This window comes from Malaclemys terrapin, chromosome 3 (genome assembly GCF_027887155.1).
Source record: "Malaclemys terrapin pileata isolate rMalTer1 chromosome 3, rMalTer1.hap1, whole genome shotgun sequence".
Taxonomy (NCBI): Eukaryota; Metazoa; Chordata; order Testudines; family Emydidae; genus Malaclemys; species Malaclemys terrapin.
In genome coordinates, this window is record NC_071507.1 from 16564146 (window position 1) to 16591061 (window position 26916).

Below are 26916 nucleotides of genomic sequence, written 5' to 3' on the forward strand. Positions count from 1 at the left end.
ACTGCCCCCCACTTGCCTCCTGCCCCCCCCCCCCCGGGCGGCCCTGACTTTGAAGTTATAGCTGCAAGATTTCCGAAGGGTGAGTACAAATGTAAATCCTTTATCACTGTTATACAGCGGTGTGAAATTAAACAAACAACCCAATCCTGAGTTTATTTCTGTGTAATTCACATCTTCAGTGAGTGTGTGAATTTTTCTTTAATTAAAAAAAAAAAAAAAAAGGGGGATTTCACTATACCAGTTAAATGCAAGATTTGGGTAGATGGTCATATTCTTATATATACACAACAAAAATGAAACATGCAATTCTTAAAGCCAAAAGAAATATTTCATGTTACACCTAAAAGATAGCAATGTTAATAACTAAGGGCCAAATTCTGTCACCCTTACTCATTGAGACTATTAATGGAGTAAGATACAGTATTACTTAACAGAAAGAAAGGTGGCAGAATTGGGCCCCAAATTGACACTGTGTGATGACTGTCAGAAAACTGAAGAATAATCAGAGGTCCAACAGCTAATGAGATGCAGGACACACATTCCTGAATTGTGGCTATAAAAGTATGATTCAGGACTAAAATATTCCAGTCAAGATTAAAAAAAGGGGGACGAGGGGAAGTGTTACATAAAGTTAACTCCAAAATCCTTATTTAGGCCTACCTAAATAAGTAGATGAATTTTCAGGAGTGCCAAACAGTTCCTTTTGGGTCTTAATGGGACTAATTGTACTGCTCACCATTGCGAGTAAGGGGTTCACAATCTGCCCTGTATAACACAGAAGAATTATCTTTTAATGTATTTTTTCATCTCTAGTAGGGTTGTTGCACTAATTCTTCTATGGAGTCTCTTCCCTGAGACCACATGCAGTATCAAAATGGTACTGATTAAGCAGCTCCGGCTTCTCCCTAGGACAGAAAACAAAAGGAATAAAAATAGATACCTAATTTCAGCAGTTATAAATTCATCACTAATTAAAGACTAACTATGGAGTTTTCACTGGCTATTGTGATGAAAAATTAGCAAGATAATTTACTAAATTTATTTATTCTTTTAGCTTTCAAAAATCTATTTAAAGATCAAGTAATACACAGTTCAGTTTAATAGGACACCATCACTATATAATTTACGCATTGCCTACATTCATTAACTAATGAGATTATTTTTATACCACATAAAAAGGTCATATTTTGAACGCATGAGATTAGTTTAAAATATAATCCAGCCAATTGGTAGTACTACATTCCACAATGTAAGAATTGTCTTATGCCACATTTTAAGTACTTTTTCAATTAAAATGTAAAACATATACTAATATAAATCTAAAACAAGTGAATCATTAAGTGGCAATGGAATAAAAAACACTTAAGCTTGATGCTGGTTACATGAGATTTCACTTGAGATGGAACATAATGATATATTCAAGAGGACAGCATGGCAAGACTTATTTGGTCATCCACATGCCTTTATTACTCCTAGGGGAATTATGTGCCACTGCACATGTGCAGAATTCATGTGTCCCATTTCTCTGCAGAAAATACATTCTGCTGGAGAGGCTTTGCAGTTACAGCTTTTGCCCACCAGGGGCTGCTGTGGCATCAGAACAAAGAGAGCCGGCTCACCGCTCACCTGCCATAGCAATCAGCAGCTGATAGGGAGAGAGCAGAGGCTGAATTCCTCACAGCTCCCTGCCTGTGGGGCCAGGTGAGGAAGCATGAGATATGGGAGAGAACAGACAGAGCGGGATACACAGGGCTGCTGGGAGTAGGGGGGTCACATAGATGGGTTCAGAAGGACTAGTGGGAGGGACAGACAGGACTGGGGGCTGAATGGGAGTGGGGGGCGCAGGCCACATGGGGATGGGGGCAGCTGAGTGGGAGTGCAGAGACTCCAGTGGATAGGAGGGGCACAGACACATGGGGACAGGGGTGCATGGGGAGGGGTTGCAGAGACACATGGGGTGGGGGAGGGGTGGATGAGTGGGGGTGCAGGGACACATGGGGACATGAGACGTGCAGGGACACATGGAAATGGGGGACGGGGTGCATGGATATCGGCAAGGTGGGTGCAGGGACACATTGGGACAGGAGGAAAAGGGTGCATGGGGATCGGCATGGGGGGTGCAGGAACACATGGGGACAGGGGGAAGGGTGGCTGAGTGGGCATGCAGGGACACATGGTTGGGGGGTAGGGGGAGCAGGGACACATGGGGATGGGGTAGATGTGCCTGACTGATTGGAGGAGGCCAGGGGTCAGCCAGGGTCTGCATGGGGAAGGCTCCCCAACTTCCTAACAATCCCTCTCCACTTCACCCCTCCCCAAAATGTTCCATACTTCTATCACCCACACCCAAGAACCCTCCAGGTTCACTCCCAGGCTCCTTCCAAGCAACTACATCCCTCTCCCTCAGCTCCTCCATGACACTTGACTCACTCAAGCCTTTGAACAGCTTCTGAGAGGCGTGTGAAATACGTTTCTGTATTGTAGTTTAAATGAATTATTACTCAAAGTCCTGTATTAATATGCCTAGTAAGGAATCTATTTGTAAAAAACCATTCCCTGAATCTTTTTTGTTGTCTGTATTGTTACAGACATACTTGTTGCAAGGAATTTTGAAATAAATGACCAAAATAATTGAAACTGGCGTGACTATATTGTGTTGTTTTGACAAAATATGCAGAATTTTTTATTTGGGCGGGGGGGGGGCACCGAATTCCCCCAGGAATACTTTATGGAAGAGATGTAGCTTGAAACTATTACTTAGGTAGTACACACCTTGGGAACAAGGACTAGGTCTTCCTGTGGGTTTCTTACAGGACTGATCTCACCATAGATGCTAGAGTGTCCAGGCCAAATTTAACCCTAGTGTAAACTGATATAATTCCATCCAAGTCAGTAAAGTTGCATCTGTTTACACCAGTTCTGAATTTGGCCCTTAATCCAGAATTTGCACACTCATACATCTGTTGACCAATATCAGATCAAGACTGCCCTCCACTGGTTGCTTCTTTTCAATAAAACAATATTCTCTTCTGGAGACACTGGTTCCATCACTCCATTCACAAAAAGGTGTGTGATCTTCTTGTGTAAGATTTTGTGCTTGAGAATGTTGGAAGATCTGAAGGACTGCAGACTCAAGGGTGTTCTGGAGGCAGTAACAGGAGCCTGAGGAGTAGAAGTTTGTCTCCTGCATCATCTGTTACATGCTTTGCCTTTGAAAAAAGTCACTTGCTACCTGTAGTTAGCCAACCACTGCTCACTAAAGCTTGTAGACTCTTTTTTGGAGGACATGGGGCATGGTAGCTGGAAGAGCCTCTCCACCCCCCCGGCTTTATCCTAGATTTTCTAGAATAGATAAATCCTGAGAAACTTGGCAAAGCTGAGGAACTGTCTTGCTCACTTGTCACCTTTTCAAACTCTGACCCAGAAATGCCTTCTCATTTAGAATCTTTTCATTGAAATACCTTCTCAATTAAAAACCATATACCTGATGAAAATCTCATGGAATCCACGAATGTATCTGAATATAGGAAGCTGCAGTGGAGAGCTTTTGCATTACTATCCTTACTTTTTGTTCCTGATGATCACCATTCCTGGTAAGAGAGGCTCATGGAAAGGCTTTCTGATGTGGAGTCAGTTTGCTTTTAAAATTCACAAGCTATTGAAAGCCTCCTGAACCAGAGCTATTTGGCTTACAAATACCCCACAAATGTGTCTGCAGAGTGTCTATGTTCCTTGAAGACAAGCTATATCTTGCACAGATTAGAAGCTCTGATGACTGACAAAAGAGCTTGTAAATTCCACAAGACTAATGAAGAACTGTGCCAGCCATCAAGAGCTAACCAGCATTATCAGTGGATCACTTCAATAACTCAATATTCCACCTAATCTTATCATTATGCACTAGTTCCCTTTTAGCACTATTGAATAAATCACATTTAGACTTTCTAGATAGATCAAGCCTTTTTTTTTAAAAAAAAAAAGAAGATCTAACTTTACAAAATGTCAGGGCTTGTTTCTCCACTGCCTTGCACCTAATGTCAACATTTACGTCTTTGAAAAATGAGTGTAATACTCTACCTGATCAGAATGATAATGTTTTACATTCACTCTGCACAGGTCTAAATGACTACACAAGGTGCAAGGCAGTGGAGAACCAGGCCATTTTTCCCAAAAGGCTTACTTAAAAAACTCTCTCTCTCTTTCTCTTTCTCAAAACCCCCTTGTCTGATTAACCTCATATATTATCATTACACCAGTTAATTGCATTATGTGTCTTCAAACAAATAAGCTTTCTTAAAGTACATTTTACAGGGAAACATGTTTTCTTCTAATTCACTGCATCTTGAAAACTATTATAATATTTTTCACATTTGTGAACAGCAGGAAAACACTGTATACTTGTATTGTAAAAACCATAAGTGATGCTTCTTTACTCCCTTTTCTTTCTCTTGGCAGGTGATATTTGTATGGTAGTGATAACTATGCATGATTAAAAGCACTATTTCAACTGTAAATATATTCGGCCTAATCCAGCCCTACCTTTCAGCCTTTGCAACCCCCAAAAAGTAAGGGTATGTATACACTACGAAATTAGGTCGAATTTATAGAAGCCGGTTTTATAGAAATCGGTTGTATACATCCAATTGTGTGTGTTCCCACATAAAATGCTCTAAGTGCATTAAATCGGCAGACCGCGTCCACAGTACCGAGGCTAGCGTCAACTTCCGGGGCGTTGCACTATGGGTAGCTATCACACAGTTCCCGCAGTCTCCACCGCCCATTGGAATTCTGGGTTGAGATCCCAATGCCTGAATGATGCAAAACAGTGTCACGGGGGGTTCTGGGTACATGTCGTCAGGCCCCTCCCCCTCCGTCAGAGCAACGGCAGACAATCGATTCGCGCATTTTTACCTGGGTTACCTGTGCAGACAACATACCACGCCAAGCATGGAGCCCGCTCAGCTCAGCTCACTGTCACCATATGTCATCTGGGTGCCGGCAGACGTGGTACTGCATTGCTACACAGCAGCAGCTAATTGCCTTTTGGCAGTAGACAGTGCAGTATGACTGGTAGCCTTCATCGGTGATCTGGGTGCTGGCAGACATGGGGCTGGCAGACGTGGGACTGCATTGCTACATAGCAGCAGCCCCTTGCCTTTTGGTAGAAGATGGTGTATTACGACTGGTATCCGTCGTCGTCATACTGCAGTGGCTGAAACTCTGTATGCCCCGCAGTTGCTGCCTTCCCAATGATGATGATGGCTATCAGTCGTACTATGCTATTTTCTGCCAAGCGCCCAGTATTTTCTGCCAAGCATCCAGAAGATGCCGAGGGCTATCAGTCATGCTGCACCGTCATCTGCCAGCTTAAGATGTAAAAAATAGATTTGTTCTGTATTCATTTGCTTCCCCCTCCCTCCGTGAAATCAACGGCCTGCTAAACCCAGGGTTTTGAGTTCAATCTTTGGGGGGGCCATTCTGTGTGACAGTTGTTTGTGTTTCTCCCTGATGCACAGCCACCTTTGTGGATTTTAATTCCCTGTACCTGTACGCCATTTCGTCACTCACCCCTCCCTCCCTCCATCCATCAGATACTAGTTTCGCGCCTTTTTTCATACCAGACGCCATAGCACTGGGATCATGGAGCCCGCTCAGATCACCGCGGCAATTCTGAGCACTATGAACACCACGCGCATTGTCCTGGAGTATATGCAGAGCCAGGACATGCCAAAGCAAAACCAGGACCAGCCGAGGAGGCGATTGCAGCGCGGCGATGAGAGTGATGAGGAAATTGACATGGACATAGACCTCTCACAAGGCACAGGCCCCAGCAATGTGCAAATCATGGTGTTACTGGGGCAGGTTCATGCCGTGGAACTCCAATTCTGGGCCCGGGAAACAAGCACAGACTGGTGGGACCGCATCGTGCTGCAGGTGTGGGACGATTCACAGTGCTGCGAAACTTTCGCATGCGTAAGGGCACTTCATGGAACTTTGTGACTTGCTTTCCCCTGCCCTGAAGTGCCAGAATACCAGGATGAGAGCAGCCCTCACGTTGAGAAGCGAGTGGCGATAGCCCTGTGGAAGCTTGCAACGCCAGACAGCTACCGGTCAGTCGGGAATCAATTTGGAGTGGGCAAATCTACTGTGGGGGCTGCTGTGATCCAAGTTGCCAGGGCAATCAAAGACCTGGTGATATCAAGGGTAGTGACTCTGGGAAACGTGCAGGCCATAGTGGATGGCTTTGCTGCAATGGGATTCCCAAAATGTGGTGGGGCGATAGACGGAACCCATATCCCTATTTTGTCACCGGAGCACCAAGCCACCGAGTACATAAACCGCAAGGGGTACTTTTTAATGCTGCTGCAAGCCCTGGTGGATCACCAGGGACGTTTCACCAACATCAACGTGGGATGACCGGGAAAGGTACATGATGCTCGCGTCTTCAGGCACTCTGGTCTGTTTCGAAAGCTGGAGGAAGGGACTTTCTTCCCGGACCAGAAAATAACCGTTGGGGATGTTGAAATGCCTATCGTGATCCTTGGGGACCCAGCCTACCCCTTAATGCCATGGCTCATGAAGCCATACACAGGCAGCCTGGACAGTAGTCAGGACCTGTTCAACTACAGGCTGAGCAAGTGCCGAATGGTGGTGGAATGTGCATTTGGACGTTTAAAAGCATGCTGGCGCAGCTTACTGACTCTCTCAGACCTCAGCGAAAAGAATATCCCCATTGTTATTGCTGCTTGCTGTGCGCTCCACAATATCTGTGAGAGTAAGGGGGAGACATTTATGGCGGGGTGGGAGGTTGAGGCAAATCGCCTGGCCGCTGATTACGCGCAGCCAGACACCAGGGCGGTTAGAAGAGCACAGCAGGGCGCGGTGTGCATCAGAGAAGCTTTGAAAACGAGTTTTGTGACTGTCCAGGCTACGGTGTGAAACTTCTGTTTGTTTCTCCTTGATGAACCCTCCGCCCCCCCCACCCGGTTCACTCTACTTCCCTGTAAACCGACCACCCCACACTCCCCTCCCCCCTTCGAGCACCGCTTGCAGAGGCAATAAAGTCATTGTTACTTCACATTCATGCATTCTTTATTAATTCATCACACAGCTAGGGGGATAATTGCCAAGGTAGCCCAGGATGGGTGGGGGAGGAGGGAAGGAAAAGGACACACTGCAGTTTAAAACTTTAACTCTTATTGAAGGCCAGCCTTCTGATGCTCGGGCAATCATCTGGGGTGGAGTGACTGGGTGGCCGGAGGCCCCCCCACCATGTTCTTGGGCGTCTGGGTGAGGAGGCTATGGAACTTGGGGAGGAGGGCTGTTGGTTACACGGGGGCTGTAGCGGCGGTCTCTGCTCCTGCTGCCTTTCCTGCAGCTCAACCATACGCTGGAGCATATCAGTTTGATGCTCCAGCAGACGGAGCATCGACTCTTGCCTTCTGTCTGCAAGCTGACACCACCTATCATCTTCAGCCCTCCAGTTGCTCTGTTCATCCCGCGATTCAGCCCGCCACCTCTCCTCTCATTCATATTGTGCTTTTCTGTAGTCTGACATTGACTGCCTCCACGCATTCTGCTGTGCTCTGTCAGCGTGGGAGGACATCTGGAGCTCTGAGAACATATCATCCCGAGTCCGCCGTTTTCTCCTTCTAATCTTCACTAGCCTCTGTGAAGGAGAAACATTTGCAGCTGGTGGAGGAGAAGGGAGAGGTGGTTAAAAAAGACACATTTTAGGGAACAATGGGTACACTCTTTCACGTTAAATTTTGCTGTTCACATTACACAGCACATGTGCTTTCGTTACAAGGTCGCATTTTTCCTCTTATATTGAGGGCCTGCCGGTTTGGTGTGAGAGATCACTCACGCAGTGCCAGGCAACAGATTTCGGCTTGCAGGCAGCCATGGTAAGCCACAGTCTTTTGGCTTTTTTAACCTTCTTAACATGTGGGAATGGTTTCAAACAGTAGCGCCCTCTTTTCCCATACCAAGCACCCGTTGGGTTGGCCATTTAAAATAGGTTTGCAATGTAAAAGGAGGGGCTGCGGTTTCCGGGTTAACATGCAGCACAAACCCAACTAATCCTCTTCCCCCCCACACCCAATTCTCGGTGATGATCACTTCACCCCTCCCCCCCACCGCGTGGCTAACAGCGGGGAACATTTCTGTTCAGCAGAGCAGGAACGGGCACCTCTGAATGTCCCCTTAATAAAATCGCCCCATTTCAACCAGGTGACCGTGAATGATATCACTCTCCTGAGGATAACAAAAAGCGATAAGGATTGGATGTTGTCTGCATGCCAGCAAACACCGGGACCATACGCTGCCATGCTTTGTTATGCAATGATTCCAGACTACGTGCTACTGGCCTGGCGTGGTGAAGTGTCCTACCATGGCGGACGGGATAAGGCAGCCCTCCCCAGAAACCTTTTTGCAAAGGCTTTGGGAGTACATGAAGGAGAGCTTTCTGGAGATGTCCCTGGAGGATTTCCGCTCCATCCCCATACACGTTAACAGACTTTTCCAGTAGCTGTACTGGCCGCGATTGCCAGGGCAAATTAATCATTAATCATTAAACACGCTTGCTTTTAAACCATGTGTAATATTTACAAAGGTACACTCACCAGAGGTCCCCTGTGTGCCCTCAGGGTCTGGGAGCACGCCTTGGGTGAGTTCGGGGGTTACTGGTTCCAGGTCCAGGGTGATAAACATATCCTGGCTGTTGGGGAAACCGGTTTCTCCGCTTCCTTGATGCTGTGAGCTATCTACATTATCTTCATCCTCATCTTCCTCGTACCCCGAACCCACTTCCCTGTGTGTTTCTCCATTGAAGGAGTCAAAGCACACGGCTGGGGTAGTGGTGGCTGCACCCCCTAGTATGGCATGCAGCTCCGCGTAGAAGCGGCATGTTTGCGGCTCTGCCCCGGACCTTCCGTTTGCCTCTCTGGCTTTGTGGTAGGCTTGCCTTAGCTCCTTAATTTTCATGCGGCACTACTGTGCGTTCCTGTTATGGCCTCTGTCCTTCATGGCCTTGGAGACCTTTTCTAATATTTTGCCATTTCGTTTACTGCTACGGAGTTCAGCTAGCACTGATTCATCTCCCCATATGGCAAGCAGATCCCGTACCTCCCGTTCGGTCCATGATGGAGCTCTTTTGCGATCCTGGGACTCCATCACGGTTACCTGTGCTGATGAGCTCTGCGTGGTCACCTGTGCTCTGCACGATGGGCAAACAGGAAATGAAATTCAAACGTTCGCGGGACTTTTCCTGTCTACCTGGTCAGTGCATCTGAGTTGAAAGTGCTGTCCAGAGCGGTCACAATGAAGCACTGTGAGATAGCTCCCGGAGGCCAATAACGTCGAATTCTGTTCACACTACCCCAATTCCGACCCGCTAAGGCCGATTTTATCGCTAATCCCCTCATCGGAGGTGGAGTAAAGAAACCGGTTTAAAGGGCCCTTTAAGTCGAAAAAAGGGACTTAGCCGTGTGGATGTGTCCAGGCTTAATTCGATTTAACACTGCTAAATTCGACCTAAACTCGTAGTGTAGACCAGGCCTAAGTCAGAGCAGAACTGACCCATTTTGTCTGCTATATTGCCCATATTCTAGAGGATGTGGCAAGCAGTAAGTCATGGCATTGTTGTGGGTAGCTCACTAAAGGGAAGAGTTCCAGGAAATGTGAGAATACACTTGTCTGTACCTTCATATTCATTGCGATTACGCCAAGCTCAAACATATTTTCCTTCCTTACTTGCTGGAGTATATCCTGAAGGACAGTCCGGAATGCATCCATAGGAGACAAACCCTTGGGGGCGGTGGGGGAGGGGGCGGATATTGGAGTTAGGCAGTTTGTCTAACAGACATTTCTATTAAAATTAAAAAAAAATTAATTATCCACTCCAAATGTTACTGAGCTAATAACTTAGAAGACACAACACTGGAGAATAAGAATGGTTGCACTTTGGCCTTTATTGTAACTAGGCACACATGAAAAGTTACCCAGTACTTTAGACTCCCTCTTACAACTGGGCATAATTCTGAATGTGCACATAGAATGCAGCCTTAGGGTCTGAGCTGCCAGCAGTTCCATGCAGACAGCCCCAGGCCCAGGCCTATCCTCACTGGTTTCAATGGGGTTCTGCCCATCCAGAGTTCATTGCAGGATCAGGTGTTTCACTCTGAATGTCTTTGCTTTTAACCAGTTTATTAGATAACATTATTTTAACAGCTTAGTTTTAGCTAACTTTTGTAATTAGTAAAAGTATGAATCTGAACTCTCCCATTGACAACAGAACAGCCCTTGCACCAATATCTAAACAAATGCATTTAATGTACACTGGAAGTGGTAATGGGCACTTCTACTGACACAGTGACAGCCTGCTTGACTTTCCTTCACATTATAACAGCACCTGTACTGACAGCATAACAGCTTGGAGGAATGTTAGTGTATAAGGGATTTCCAGTGTAAAACAAAGCAGAAATTGTCATGTACCAAATCTAGGAATTATAATGGTTCCATTTCACTTTTATTACATATAAGGAGTAAGTAATACTGGCGCCTAGACATTGCAGTTTAGACAGGCTCCATCCTCCATCTGAGTCCTTTCTAGCCTAGACTCACAGACTTTAAGGCCAGATGGGACCATCATGATCATTTAGTCTGACCTCCTGCACATTGCAGGCCACAGAACCTCACCCACCCACTCCTGTAGTAGGCCCATAACCTCTGGCTGAGTTACTGAAGTTCTCAGATCTTGAGTTCAGGACTTCAAGTTACAAAGAATCCACCATTTACTCTAGTTCAAACCAGCGAGTGACCCATGCCCCATGCTGCGGAAGAAGGTGAAAACCCACCAGGATCTCTGCCAATCTGACCTGGAGGAAAATTCCTTCCCAACCCCACATATGGCAATCATTTAGACCCTGAGCATGTGGGCAAGACTCACCAGCCAGACACCCGGGAAAGAACTCTCTATAGAACTCAGAGCCCTCTAATGTCCCATTTCTGGCAGTTGGACATACCTGCTTTACCATTACTTTGTGTGATATAGTTCATGGAGAATTGTTAAGTACCTGATTATCTGCATATAGTCACCCACCCTTCCAGGATATTTAAAGGGAACTCCAGAGGTATGTACACCTATTAATAGTAGTAACAAATATAATTTTATTAGAAGTAGTTCCTTTCCCCTATTTGATGTTTATTTCTGAGAAAAAAAATATTGAATCTCTAACAATGGAAAGAGAACAGATGCCGTAGCTGGTATAGTTCTGTTTGTTATCCGAGTTACAATTTTTTTTTCCTAAGAGAGACAAGGTGGGTGAAATAATATCTTTTATTGGATCAACTTATATTGGTGATAGAGACAAGCTTTTGAGCCACATAGAGCTCTTCTTCAGGTCTGGGAAAGGTACTCCCTGCGTCACAGCAAAACACAAGTGGAATAGATTGTTTAGCATAAGTAGTTAGCACATATTGTAAAGGACCATTCAAGGTAGAGTGGCCTGCTAACACCAACAGAAGTTGGTCCAATAAAAGAGACAAGTTGGGTGAAGTAGTCTCTCTAATATCCTGGGACTGACATGGCTACAATTACACTGCATGCTATTCTTCCCCCTACACATACAAAATAAGAAAACTAAACAGAACACTTCATCTTCACTGTTAGTTTTGCTGTATTCGTGGATTTTTAAAATCAAAGTATTATCCAAAAGCGAAAAAAGTTACAGCAAGGTGGTCCCATCAGGGCCGGTGTAACTACTAGGCGAACTAGGCATCCGCCTAGGGCGCCAAGATTTGGGGGCGCCAAAAAGCGGTGCCCCAAATTTTTTTTTTTACACTACAGTGGAGTCACATCTTACGCGAGGGTTAGGTTCTAAGGTCAGCGCGTAAGAGGAAAATCACGTATAGTGAAAATTACCATAAAGTACAATACACACAATATACAAAGAATAGGGGTCCTCAACCTACGGCATGCGTGCCAAAGGTGCCACGCGAGCCGATTTTTTTTTAATGGCAGGCTGCGGGTCCCGTGCGCCGCTCAACCCGCTGCCGGTCTGGGGTACCGTCCGCCGGCTCCTGCCAGCCAGGGCCCTGTCCGCCAGCCCGCTCAGCCCGCTGCCGGCTGAGTGAATGGAACCCCAGGCCGGCAGCGGGCCATTAAAAAAAAAAATCGGCTCGTGTACCACCTATGGCACGCGTGCTGTAGGTTGAGGACCCCTGTTCTAGTGTATGCAGTGTATACTGTCACTTTATGGTAATTTTCACTATACACGATTTTCCTCTTACGCGCTGACCTTAGAACCTAACCCCTGCGTAAGATGTGACTCCATTGTATTCATTTTTGAAAGTTTATAATAAGCGATGCTTGGGGTAGGGGGGGGAGGAGAGCAAGGTGGAAGTTTCGCCTAGGGTGCAAAATATCCCTGCACCGGCCCTGGGTCCCATCTCTAGTATCTAAGATGCCTATCACTCTGGTGTTTAAGTGCCATAATACAACAAAGGGTATGTCTATACTACGGGATTAATCCGAATTTATATAATTCGAATTTTGGAAACAGATTGTATAAAGTCGAATGTATGCGGCCACACTAAGCACATTAATTCGGCGGTGTGCGTCCATGTACCGGGGCTAGCGTCGATTTCCGGAGCGTTGCACTGTGGGTAGCTATCCCATAGCTATCCCATAGTTTCCGCAGTCTCCCACGCCCATTGGAATTCTGGGTTGAGATCCCAGTGCCTGATGGGGCAAAAAACATTGTCGCAGGTGGTTCTGGGTACAGCCTCACCCCTCCCTCCATGAAAGCACCGGCAGACAACCATTTTGCGCCTTTTTTCCTGGGTGAACGCTGCAGACTCCATACCACGGCAAGCATGGAGCCCGCTCAGCTCAAGACAGCAGTCATGAACATTGTAAACACCTTGCGCGTTCTCATGCAGTTTATGCTGAGCCAGGACCAGAAAAACGAGGCGAGGAGGCGGCAGCGACGGCGGCACAGTGACAAGCGTGATGAGGACATGGACATGGACACAGAATTCTCTCAAACCGCGAGCCCCGGTGCTTTGGAGATCATGTTGTTAATGGGGCAGGTTCTATCCGTGGAACGCCGATTCTGGGCCCAGGAAACAAGCACAGACTGGTGGGACCGCATCATGTTGCAGGTGTGGGACGATTCCCAGTGGCTGCGAAACTTTCGCATGCGTAAGGGCACTTTCATGGAACTTTGTGACTTGCTGTCCCCTGCCCTGAAACTCCAGAATACCAAGATGAGAGCAGCCCTCACAGTTGAGAAGTGAGTGGCGATAGCCCTGTGGAAGCTTGCAACGCCAGACAGCTACCCGTCAGTCGGGAATCAATTTGGAGTGGGCAAATCTACTGTGGGGGCTGCTGTGATGCAAGTAGCCAAAGCAATCACTGAGCTGCTGCTACGAAAGGTAGTGACTCTGGGAAATGTGCAGGTCATAGTGGATGGCTTTGCTGCAATGGGATTCCCTAACTGTGGTGGGGCGATAGATGGAACCCATATCCCTATCTTGGCACCGGAGCACCAGGGTACCCAGTACATAAACCGCAAGGGGTACTTTTCACCGGTGCTGCAAGCACTTGTGGATCACAAGGGACGTTTCACCAACATCAACGTGGGATGGCCGGGAAGGGTTCATGATGCTCGCGTCTTCAAGAACACTACTCTGTTTAAATGGCTGCAGCAAGGGACTTACTTCCTGGACCAGAAAATAAGCGCTGGGGATGTTGAAATGCCAATAGTTATTCTTGGGGACCCAGCCTACCCCTTAATGCCATGGCTCATGAAGCCATACACAGGCAGCCTGGACAGGAGTCAGGAGCTGTTCAACTACAGGCTGAGCAAGTGCAGAATGGTGGTAGAATGTGCATTTGGCCGTTTAAAAGGTCACTGGCGATCGTTACTGACTCGCTCAGACCTCAGCCAAACCAATATCCCCATTGTTATTTCTGCTTGCTGTGTGCTCCACAATCTCTGTGAAAGTAAGGGGGAGACCTTTATGGCGGGGTGGGAGGCTGAGGCAAATCGCCTGGCTGCTGATTACGCGCAGCCAGACACCAGGGGCGATTAGAAGAGCACACCAGGAAGCGCTGTGCATCAGAGAAGCTTTGAAAACCAGTTTCATGACTGGCCAGGCTACAGTGTGAAATTTCTGTTTGTTTCTCCTTCATGAAAACCCGCCCCCTTTATTGACTCATTCTCTGTAAGGAACTCACCCTCCCCCTATCTTGCTTTCAAAGGAAATAAAGTCACTATCATTTAAAAATCATTTATTCTTTATTAATTGATTATAAAAAGAGGGAGAGAACCCGGGTGGGGTTTGGGAGGAGAATCGGCGGGAAGGAAAAGGCCACTAAAAAAAGATTAAAAAAATGACAGCCTTTTGCTTGGGCTGTCCACTGGGGTGGAATGGGAGGGTGTACGGAGCCTCCCCCCCCCCGCGTTCTTACATGTCTGGGTGGGGAGGCTATGGAACATGGTGAGGGGGGAGGGAGGTTATACAGGGGCTGTAGCGGCACTCTGTTATCCTGCTACCATTCCTGAAGCTCCACCAAATGCCAGAGCATGTCTGTTTGCTCATGCAGCAGCCCCAGCGTTGCATCCTGCCTCTTCTGATCTTCCTGCCGCCACCTCTCATCTCGAGCGTCTCTCCTCTCCTCACGTTGGTCCCTCCTGTCCTCACGTTGGTCCCTCATGTCCTCACGTTGGTCCCTCCTGACCTCACGTTCACTGGCTTCTTTCCTATACTTTGAAACCGTGTCCTTCCACTCATTCAGATGAGCTCTTTCACTGCGGGTGGATTCCATGATTTCTGCAAACATCTCGTCTCGCGTCTTCTTTTTCCGACGCCTTATCTGAGATAGCCTTCAGGATGGAGGAGGGAGGCTTGAAGAATTTGCAGCTGCTGGAGGGAGGGAAAAAAGGAGAGAATTTTTTAAAAAGATACATTTTGCAGAACAATGCTTATACTCTTTCACGGTGACCAACACTATTCACATTACATAGCACATGTGATTTCTGTGCAAGGTCGCATTTTGCCTCTTAATATTGAGTGCCTGTGGCTTTGCTGCGAGAGATCACAGACGCAGGTCTAGGCAACAGAATTCGGCTAGCATGCGGCCATGGTAAGCCATTGTCTTTCGGCTTCTGCGCCCTCCTTTCCCACATACCAAGCAAAGCCCGTTGAGTGCTGAGGTTTTCCTGTTAACCTTCAGCACCAGAAAACAAACTCCCCCCACCCATCCAATTCTCTGGATGATCGCTTTATCCCTCCCCCCACCACGTGGCTGGTATCAGGGAAGATCCCTGCTAGCCAAACGCGAAAAGCTCTGGGCCAATTTCCGCCCCCCCCTGCGCTTGGCTAACTGCAGGGAAGGATTTCTTTTCAGCCACAGGCAAACAGCCCAGTAGGAACTGCCACCTCTGTCCCCTTAATTAAATTCCCGTATTTCAACCAGGTTACCATGAGCGATATCACTCTCCTGAGGATTACACAGCGAGATAAAGAATGGATGTTGCTTGAATGCCAGCAAACACTGGGACCATACGCTGCCAGGCTTGTCATGCAATGATACCAGATTACTTGCTGCAAGCATGGCACAGTCAAGTGTCCTACCATGGAGGACAGACTAAGGCTGCACTGCCCAGAAACCTTGTGGCAAGGGTTTTGGAGTACCTCCAGGCGAGCTTCATGGAGATGTCCCTGGACGATTTCCGCTCCATCCCCAGACACGTTAACAGACTTTTCCAGTAGCTGTACTGGCCGCGAATGCATCCCAAGTCCTCAGGGCAAAGTAATCATTAAAAAACACTTGCTTTTAAAACAAGTTTTATATTTTAAAAGGTAAACTCACCTGAGGTCCCTTCCATGGGGTCTTGGATACTGACTTGGGAGGGTACTTCAGTCAGGCTGACAAAAAGATCCTGGCTGTTGGGGAGAATGGAGTGCTGGGTGCTCTCCGCAAGCTCATCCTCCTCCTCCTCCTCTTCCCCGTCTGCAGAATCCTCAGGTGTAGCTGATGAGATTATCCTCACCTCAGAATCCACGGTCAGAGGTGGGGTAGTGGTGGCGGCCCCCTCAAGAACTGCATGCAGCTCGGCGTAGAAGCGGCATGTCCACGGCTCTGACCCGGAGCGACCGTTTGCCTCCTTTGTTTTTGATAGGCTTGTCTGAGCTCCTTGACTTTCACACGGCATTGATCTGAGTCCCTATTGTGGCCTCTCTCCATCATGCCCTTGGAGATTTTTTCAAAAGTTTTGGCATTTCGTCTTTTCGAACAAAGTTCTGCTAGCACTGAATCCTCTCCCCATACAGCGATCAGATCCAGTACCTCCCATACGGTCCATGCTGGTGCTCTTTTTTGATTATCGGCCTGCATGGTTACCTGTGCTGATGAGCTATCTGTGGTCACCTGTGCTCTCCACGCTGGGCAAACAGGAAATAAAATTCAAATATTCGCGGGGCTTTTCCTGTCTACCTGGCCAGTGCATCCGAGTTCAGATTGCTGTCCAGAGCGGTCACAATGGTGCACTGTGGTAAAGCCCCCGGAGGCCAATACCATCGAATTGCGGCCACACTAACCCTAATTCGAAATGACAATATCGATTTTGGCGCTACTCCGCTCGTCGGGGTGGAGTACAGAAATCGATTTTAAGAGCCCTTTATTTCGAAATAAATGGCTTCGTTGTGTGGACGGGTGCAGGGTTAATTCGATTTAACGCTGCTAAATCCGAATTAAAGTCATAGTGTAGACCAGGCTTAAAGGTAACAATAAGCTGTTGCTCAGAGCTGCCACCTCCTGTCCATACTCCCTACTCTCATATCCTGGCCAATTTCTAGTCAGCACCAGCCAAAATGTTCCCTTTCCCCCTTCATCTCCAGAATTAACTGCACACAGGAAGCATATTCCCACAAAAATAAGCAGACACAAATATTCAGATGGCAACAATAAGAATGAAATATGAAATAAGAAGTGTGAAATTAAACAGTTTACAATATATTTTTTTCTCTTACCGACAGTTATATTTCCATGAATAGCCCAGGAAATTAGACCCAATGAATATACAGAAAGAGCAGATTTACTTCTCAAGAAATACTGTGGATTTTGTTTCAACAGAAAGATCATTTTTATTATGCAGATTAGTTAGTCCCAAGGTAATGATACATTTCAGATATCTGAAGCACAGTGCAGAATTTATAAAATATTAATTAAAAGGAAAACTTGAAAAAAACATTTCTCCGGAGATTTTTGTACCAACTTTATTTATAAGTAGCACCTAATATTGCTATAACTGAAAAGTTAGAGAAATGTCTTTTGCTATTTTTTCCACTTTGTGTATTTGACCACCCTCTGTGCTTTTCTCAGCCAGTTTAATTGTCCCCCCCATGCATATAGTCAGCTAGACCAAGATGCTGTACGCATTTGTTCATGTGTGTAAGTTTACTCTCATGAGTAGTCCTATTCAAGTCAGAGTAAAGTTATGCATGTGTGAGATTGCAGGATAAGAGCCTTAGTTTCCTCCTTGCAAGGAAGCAGAAAAACCCTTATAAAAACGTTTTGATTAAAAAAAAATCGGGACATTATGTAAAGGATGATCTACTATAAATTGGATTTTGTAAAAAAAAATACTCAAATTTTAAAAAAATGCAAGCTGTCAATGTCCTTTTAGATATGATAATTGTATAGGACCTTCTCAAAAGACTTCACATATGTAAACAAAAATGTATTTTGCAGAAAAATACATCTTAGCCACATCTGGATTTGTACTGTAAATAACAAGTAGCTAAATGGCTAGAACTTCACCAAGAGACCCAAAGAAATTAATCTGGTGTTCCATGATTACTCGGCAGATGCTAGCACAAATAGTCAGTATATTGATTCATAAAGCTTGAACATTAAACTGCCACAGTGAATTACCATTTTAATTAAAGAAGATCAATCTATTTAGATTAAACCATGGAAGCCAAAATACAGGGTAGCATGTATACATGATTTGTAGGCAGAAAACTTCTGTCACTAAGGGTTTGATCTTGCTCCAATTAAGTCAATGGAAATTTTGTCATTGACTTCAAAAGAAGTAGGATCAAGTCCTAATTAGTATTTCATATGTGATGAGCACTAAGCTCTCCTTTCTTGCTCTTTCTCAGACACTAATATTAACTCTATTTTGCTAAAGCAGTTAATGAAAATTCTGCACTACCAGAATTAAGATTAAGGAATTCTTGATTTAGAAGAACAAAATTTTTTACAGATGAACAAATAATCCCATAAAACTATGATCAAGTGTTATCTTTGGAAATCTTGCTGCAAAAAGTCTAGCTGATTTACTTGCTGAATGAGAATGTATTAATCCATTTAGAAGAATGTGCAGCACATTTAGTTAAAATGCAAGAGAAACTTGAAGATTAACAAAACCAAATGAAGGAACTCAATAGATAAGGCAAGAAATAGCTATGGTTTCTGCAGGAATTCTTGCTAGGTGTGATCCTGCAGTCCTTAGTCAAGCAAAACTCCTGGGTGCCCAATGAATCTAGGTTGGGGGCAGATTCAGAAACTAGAATACTATTTACTAGAGCTAGGCAAGATTCAAGAGACAATTCGGTCTTGGTTAAAACCTTTGGACAAAATCCTACAGTCCTTACTTAGGGCTGGCCTACACACAGCGTTTGTATTTGTTTTTACACTACTGGTCAGAAATAAGCTATGCTGGTATAACTGTATTCACCCTAGGGGATTGCACCAATTTAACTAAATTGGGTTTTAATATAATTAAATCAGTGTAAAAACTACATATAGACAAATGCTTAAACAAAACTCCCACTGGACAAGGTGAATGATGAGTCTGATTCAATATGGTAATACCTAATGGTTCCCAATTTCAACAGGAGATTTGCCTGAGAAAGGACTCCTAGAACAGACATTATTAATCAGTTGTTACCCTAATGGGCATAAAGTAATTGCTGGAATTTCTGCTCAACAGAATTGTGTATTTAAAATATTTATGAATAAGTGAATCATTAACCACCTAAAAAGTGAATATTCTAAGTATTAGAGAAAAGCGTGCTTAGAGGGATACATCTGCTGAATTACATATTAATTCAAATCAAATTCAAACATGCAAAGTGTCTGAATTTTCATACTAATGTAGACATTTATAATTTTAAATAAAATAATTTTCTATTACTTTATACCTGGCTTAACTGTTAGCGGACAGAAAAGGGGTGGATGAAAAGAATGTTTTCCCTTCAAGATATATGCATAACTTCCATGCTCATTTTGCCTTCTAGGTAATGTTTATGCCTAACACATGAAAGCTCTGTTCGAAACTACTACAACTGGCACCAGTTCGTTTTATTTTTGGCGTACGTTACTCCAAACTCAAACCAACAATCTCTTAAAATAAGTGGTTACTATATTCCATGTCAATAGCAAGCATAACGTTTTCAGGAATCTATGTTTTTACTCACCATGGTATCTAAGCACTTCAAGTGTCATTAAGACACTGGTGTTTAATTTGTGGCATACAATATGCAGCCTATGAAAAGTCTAGTGTGCGTCTCTAGGCAGTAATTCTCCTTAAACAAGATTCCCTGTAAAATTATTATTGTCTTGTATTTCAGAGGAAATATACAACACATATCTATATCTCAGCTTGTAATGTGAGGTTCCAGGAATTGTTTAGCACTCTCTTTCCAAGATAAGAACATATGCCAAGAGGCTCTCATTACTTCAAGTAAGTGACACATCCCTTTATTCTGGGCCACCATTTCCCTCTTTTAAGTATCACCTACAGTATGCTTTCGGCTTTACTGAGTCATAGTATCATCCAAAGGTCACTTGAAGAGTGAATGCATAATTTCTGTTGTGCCTTGGCAGTCTAAGCAAAAAAAAAAAAAAAAAAATCTTACTGCAGTTTTCTGGAAAAGATAGTTAATCTTCAATAGAAGATGAACTATGATTAATAAGATTTCATGTTTTGTTATATAACAGCTCTCATTTTAGTTACATGGGGCACAACCTGCCCAGGCTTGGAAAGGTCACATGGAGCCTCCCAAAGACAACAGAACCAGAAGAGTTCTACTGTGCAAAGAAATTAGGGACCTACAGGACTGCCTGCTGTGGACGTCCACAAAAAGGAGGTAGACCCCACATATAGATGGATCCACCAGCAAAAACTCATGTGTAGGGGCTTATAACCCTTCTGCAACCTGCTCCCAGGCTGAGGGAGGAGACAGGATTCTTTCCTTCCCAAACTCTTCCGCGCAGCCTATTTACTATGTATCTGCAAGTCTACCTATCACCATTTTGGTGACACTGCCTATATGTGCTCTACTTTCTTGAATCAATGTGTTCTGAAATCCTTGTCCACATCTTCATCTTCTCTTGTTCTGATTATTGAGACTCCCACTTTCCAAACTCCAATATGCACAGAATGTCTTTCTTCTCCCATGTACACAAATACCTAATAACACATCTCAGCCTTAAAGTCTTCCAACAGTTCCACATCCCCAACCCTTCTCTGTGCATGACTCCATGTGGTGCATGCAGCATATCCTTGACCAGTAGAACCATACCAATTCTACTGTCAGGGGCCCTCTGCACTTGCAATTGTAAGGGCAGAATTTTTCCTTGATTGTCTTCACTAAAATTTATACCAGCTCTTGTATCACATCTCTCTGTGAAGTGTTTTGGGATGCTAGTCAGCATACAATTATCACTTCACCACAATATCCTTGCTGCTGCTGACAGAAACTTTTATCCTCTAACATCACATCCATTTCTGTATGTATGTAAGCCAGTTTGATTCTTAATGACCTCTAACTCCAGTACTTACCACATTTTTAATACAGAATAATCAAATAATTTATTAAAATTACTATTTAAGGTATTAGAGGGTCCTGTGGCACCTTTGAGACTAACAGATGCATCTGAAGAAGTGAGGTTCTTACCCACAAAAGCTTATGCTCCCAATACTTCTGTTAGTCTCAAAGGTGCCACAGGACCCTCTGTTGCTTTTTACAGATTCAGACTAACATGGCTACCCCTCTGATATTTAAGGTATTGTATCCTCTGAAATTTTTTCTAAATGTTCCAATGATTTTTTTTAAAATAAAATAAGGGATAGTCTCAAAATCAGAGATCTCATAACCATGTTTTTTCTCCTGAATCAGAGTATTTCACATAGTTACATTTTTAGTGAGGTAAAGGGTTTACAAAAATTGAATTTTAAAGTAATTCTTACACGCTGAAAAGTGAAGCAGGGTAGCAGAAGGAATGGAGCTGTTAAATGCAATGTTTACTCCTCTCAGTGGATTTCACAGTAGCACAATGTAAATAGATTTCAAAAAACAAAACCTCTTTTTTTGATTTGAGGAGAGAATGTAGTTCTGTTACTAGGACTCAATTATCAGTGAATCATGTTAAAATGTTATTCTTTATATGGGGTGGATGAATTTGAAACCTCCATTCATATTTGAAAGATATCCGCTGTTGTTATCTGGAGATGAAGGTTAGTCTTGTGGTTAAACCACAGGACTGGGAGTCAGATGATCCAGATTCTATTCCTGGTTCTGCTGCAGACTTCCCCTATGACTGCAGTCACTTAGGAGGACTACATTTTCAAAAGTGGTATCTTATTTTGGGTACCTCAATTTTTGGTTGCCAAACTTTAGACATTTAGGACATGATTTTCAGTGGTTATGAATACCCAGATGTCCCCCTGACTTCAGCTGGAGTTATGGGTGCTCCTTCCCCCTTCAAATCAGATCTGAGGATGCCTCATTCTCCACTCCTAGGAGCTCACGTAGTAAAAAGTGAGTGTAAAATGCTACCACTGGCAAAAGTGAGTGGAGACATCTAATTTGGTAGCATTTTGCACAGGTCTAAATAACTACAGAGTGTGCAAGGCAGTGGAGAGTCAACTCCAGAGTGCCTGAGGGCTAGAAAAGAAAGTTTTCCCCACCTGTAACAGAGCATAGCAGGGCCCCCTTTGCTCCTGCCTCTGCTCCAAAAACCACTCAGAGACCTTCTGGCTCAGCAATCACTGGAACAGTTTATTTACAGTGTGAAATCCCACCCCCTTCTCACTATACACAGGATGGAGGTTTCATTCTGAAGAACTTCCTAGCCTCTGCAGCCACAAGAGACAAGCTTCCACTCTCTGACTTCCCCATTTCTGTCTACCCCCTTTGGCCTCCTTCCTCTGAGGCTTTTATGCAGCCCCAGGCTAACCACCTGGCAGCTGTTTCCCCTTTGCCAATCCGGCACAAGTTTCTCTAGCCAGCTTCAATTTCCCTCCCTTATGACAGAGGGCTGGCTCAGCAGTTCTTGTCCAGCACCGTCATACCACACCACAAAGAAATGTTAAAGATGTTTCCCCCCTCCACATACAAATATATATTTTATTAGATGTCAAAGTCTCGATCTCTAGAATCATATGGTTGGATCTACAAAAGAACATTGCCATTTCCGCAGAAAGGTTTTGTGTAGTTAAGCTCCTTTCAGCAGAATTAGTTAAGCTCATCTAACCAGAATTAGTGTAACTGAGAAAGAAAAATGAGTTAGCTTTAGAATTCTGATCAAAGTCCTTCCCTTTATTTTTCTCATAATACTGTAGTTATAAGTAATTTCATTACAAAGAAAACACATTCATCTACAACAAAAATGGCATTCGGCAAGCAAACATGAAACTATATTGGCAAAATACAATAGATATACACCCCAATTTTACAATAGTCTCACAAGATATTCAGAAACGTCCGCAAAATCAGGATTTCATAACTTTTGGTTTCAACACAATTTTTGGGCCACAAACAAGTAGTTGTTAACATGGCGATTTGGATTTTTGACACTTGAGAAACTCAGAGATGTTTTATTGTAATGAGGTGGTCATAATCTGCTAGGGCAGAAGGAGCCACCCTTTCTGTCAAATGGCTTATAAAAATTGTAAGTAGTCGCACTTGCTGAACATTTCAGACTTGTTTTATATACTATTTTACAGTCCACCAAATCCTATGTAATGTTTAGTCAATTTTAGGGGTAGTTTTGTGTGGACTACAAAATATATTGTTTAGTGAAGTTTAGATTAATGAGGTTCTTTTGTATTAATATGTTTATCTTGGCAGCAGAATAATATAGCACAGTAAAAAAAAAAAAAGATCAAAGCAATGAAGACTAGTTTGATAAGGAAACATTTCCTGTTAACACTTCAGTGCAGATTCTTTCCCCCAACTCTGCTCAAAGTGGGTAGAAAATGGCCTCAACTCCAGAGCAGGCAAAGAGCAAGTGTATGCCGCTTCCCTCACCCTTGGGTGTAAAGGACGTGGTGAGGAGTGGGGACAAGGGTTGGAACAGGGATGGTAGTGGTGCAGCTGCAGGGTACTGTGCTCCATTAACTCCAAACTTACAGACAGTCTCTTAGTAACCATTACCAAATGGCAGCATTTATAACAACTCACACACTGCTCTGAACTAGGTTGGGGCTGACCAAAATATTAAGGGAGCTGTTTGCACCCCCTTTTCATTTAGTACAGCAAAGAACTCTGGGACAGCAGAGAATCTGGCCTTTAGAGTTTATTCTCCTGTTTATGTGTGCGGGTAACTCCCATTCACATTAGCATGGCTTCTGTGTGTATGCACATCAAGATAGCTCCGAGAGGCCTCTTAATATGAAAGTCCATGAAAACCCATTCATATCAATACAGGTCAGGTGTAGTACATTACCTGATAAGCTTCAGCAATCTGCTTAGTCATTAGGTTATTATCTTCTATTGTGAAGTCCTATTCTCTTGCAAAAGCCACAAGACCCTTTCTAACCAGCACACAGTGAGTAGTTGTCTCCATGACTTTATGAGTTACAGCAAGTGGTGTTCTGATTTTTTTCAGAATGAAAATTATATTTTAATGCAATCATTATTTTTTCTAAATCAGTGCAACAACAAAAACAAGGACTAAAAATACCTGAAATTAAAACCAAGACATATACAAATATTAGGTTCCAAGAATAGGAAGGGTATTATTTTTATTAAAAATCTTCTTGATTGTTTTTTTTATATGACCTTCAAAGCAACTAGAGCTACTATCTTGGCCTAAACATAACAAACACAGACTAGATACAGACCAAATTTACACTGCACTCTTAATATTTTGCCCTAGCTTTATATAATCCTAGGTTTTCTCCTGCAAGATTTTTCTGCCTTGGACCCATTGACCTCAAAAAAAGTAATAAAGTAATGTTGAAAATACGCAGCTCTGATAAATCTTGAGTTTGATTTTGGTGTTGTATTTTGAACCACACTAACCTTATGGGTAAATGAGTTGAGTGGTGTCAGCCTCAATTGTTAGTTAATATTTCAGGATTGCTTGGCGTTAGGTTTCCATTAAAAAAATGCTCTAAACCAGTTCCGCAAGTAGAGCTTGATGAAAAATTTCAGACAAAACTTTTTCACCATAAAGTGCACATTTGGGTCAGCCAAAACATTTTGCAAATTCATGTCAAATTTCCCCAACTGTTTTGGTCAACCCTTCTCCGCCAAACCTTCCAAAAAAATTCCCCCAAAATTGCATGTTTTGACATTTTCTAAAAGAAATGTTTCAAGTTTGTTTCAAAACTAAGTTTACCTCAATTTCATTTTAAAAAAAGTGAAAAAAATCAAACATTTCATTTTGGGTCAAAAACAATTTTTTTTTAGCTTTGTCAGTTCACCAAAAAATACTAAAGCTTTCATTTCAAGTCAACCTGAAACTTTTTTTTATTTTAACAAATTTCAGTTCAGCTAGCAAACCAAAAAATTAATTATTTGCACAGTTCTAACTTTAAGGCCCCCACTTTTATCCCAATACTTCATACATTTTTTAAAAAGTATATATTAATACACATATATAAATAAATGTACGGTCATGCCCAGTCAAAGCTGCTGCTGCTGCTCTAAAATGACCAGGATGCAGCTCTTCCATTATAGCTGTATCACATCGAATTATTCCATCTTTGCTTGAGTAGCCTCCTCGTCTTACTACATAACTCCCTATTTCTTCATCATTCTCAAAATCTGGACATAATTAGTTTAAAAAGCTGTCAAGTATTAGATACAAATTCTGATTTTTTAAAAAATCTGAACGTTCCCCAAGATTGCACTTAAAAAATTAATATTTTAAAGGCATCAAAGAACAACACAATGGCCACTATTTTGTTAGGACCCCCCCAAACCCATCCCCCAAATTGTGCTTATGTGCCTTTCACTTTTCACTACTTCCAATGTTGGCCTGACATTTCCAGTGATACAAGAGAAAAAATGAGGATCTGATACCACATTTCTTGTCCATCCAAAAATGTCATTGAAGTCCAGGGGAATTTGGGGTGTGCAAGAAAAGCAGATGTTAAGAAGCAAAGTAAGAAAACATGTTTATTTCATTCTTTATTCGGAACCCACTGAAAAATGCAAAATGTTTGCCAAGCAGAAAAGCGCAAAACTGTTAGGGAAGGACATTCTATTTATAGATTTCTAAGAGGATATTGTAAATTCATTTTATGTAAAGCATCAGAAAATGAAACTGTGATAGAAACATGTTCAGTAAAATGATCATTTATCCCTCCCTTTACCTGTATTGAGCTCAACTAAAGACTGGATTTAATACACTGATAACACCAACTATTTCTGATTATACATAAAGTGCCTTGCCTCACCTAGTTCCTTGTTAGGACATGCCTGATGACTTCATTCCATATTTTTCAAATGAGTAGAAGTGGATCTTTTAGGTTTGCAGATACCTAAATAACTCAGAGGACCTAGTCATTTCTCCTAGGTATTTGGTTCATGAGGGAGGAGTGTTGTAGAGGGAATATTTGGATATGGGTGTGTTGTGGAACTCTGGGGCAGGGGTGTCCATGGGGATGAGGTGCTCTCAGGCAGTGGGGGTGGAGGGAAGGTCCACAGGGGTGAGACATTTTGGAGCTCTGGGGCAGTAGGGGATTTCCATGGGGATGGGTTTTGGCCCTCTAGGGCAGTGGTCTCCACAGTTTTTTGATCGCGCACCCTATCAGTAAAAAATTTTTGAGTACGCACCCCCGCTGCGCCGAAGCAAAAAAAAATCAAAACAAACAATCCTCCTCCTGCCGCTCACCCCCGTGCGCGAACCCCACTTTGGAGACCACTGCTCTAGGGCAGTGGGATAGAAGGAAATCCATGAGGGTGGGATGTAGAACTCTAAGGCAGTAGGAAGGTGTATCTATGTGAGCTCTTGGGGGGGGGGGGCGTTGTGGAGCTCTGGGCCAGTGTATGTGGGGGGGGGATTATGGAGCTGTGGGCCAGAGAGGGCATGTCCATGGGGACGGGGATTGTGTCAGGCTGAGGTAGAGGGGTGACCATGGGGGACAGAGGTGGGGGTTGTCAGGTGGCAGGAGGGGGTATCTATGGGGGCGCAGGGGTGCCAGCAGTGCAGGGTGCCCAAGGGGCGGGATGTCCATTGGGATGGGGGTTGTGTCAGGCTGGGGCAGTGGGGGTATCTATGGGGACCGCGGGGGCCGTATTGGAGCTGTGGGGGGGTGTCTATGAGGGACGTGGGGGGCTGTGTGTATGGGAGGGTTGGGGCAGAGCAGTGCCTGTGGGGGGAGGTGAGGTGCCCATGGGGCAGCGGTGGAGCTGTCTGGGGGTGGCTTGGGGCCGGGGGTGCCATGGGGGGGAGGAGCTCTCTGTATGTCGCGGGGGCGCTGACTGCCCAGAGCAACCCCGCCGTGCCCGACCCCGTTCACCTGTCACGGCCTCCTGGCCGCAGTCAGTGGCCGCGCAGGAGGAGCCGCCGCCATGACAACCACAAAGGGAGCGGACCCGATGGAAGACGGGGCGCCGCAAGGGGTCGGACCGCAGCGGGAACTGCAGGCGGCGGGGCCGAGC

At 44.3% G+C, this 26916-nt stretch overlaps 1 long non-coding RNA gene across 1 annotated transcript; it reads right to left on the bottom strand.

The window, feature by feature from the left end:
• Window positions 1-206: 206 nt before the first annotated feature.
• On the bottom strand, window positions 207-26861 carry LOC128834562 (uncharacterized). The gene is made up of 2 exons (XR_008444449.1): window positions 25710-26861; window positions 207-905 (listed from the first exon to the last, which is right to left on the bottom strand). It is a non-coding gene; the product is annotated as an uncharacterized LOC128834562 (long non-coding RNA).
• Between the last annotated feature and the right edge of the window lie 55 nt (window positions 26862-26916).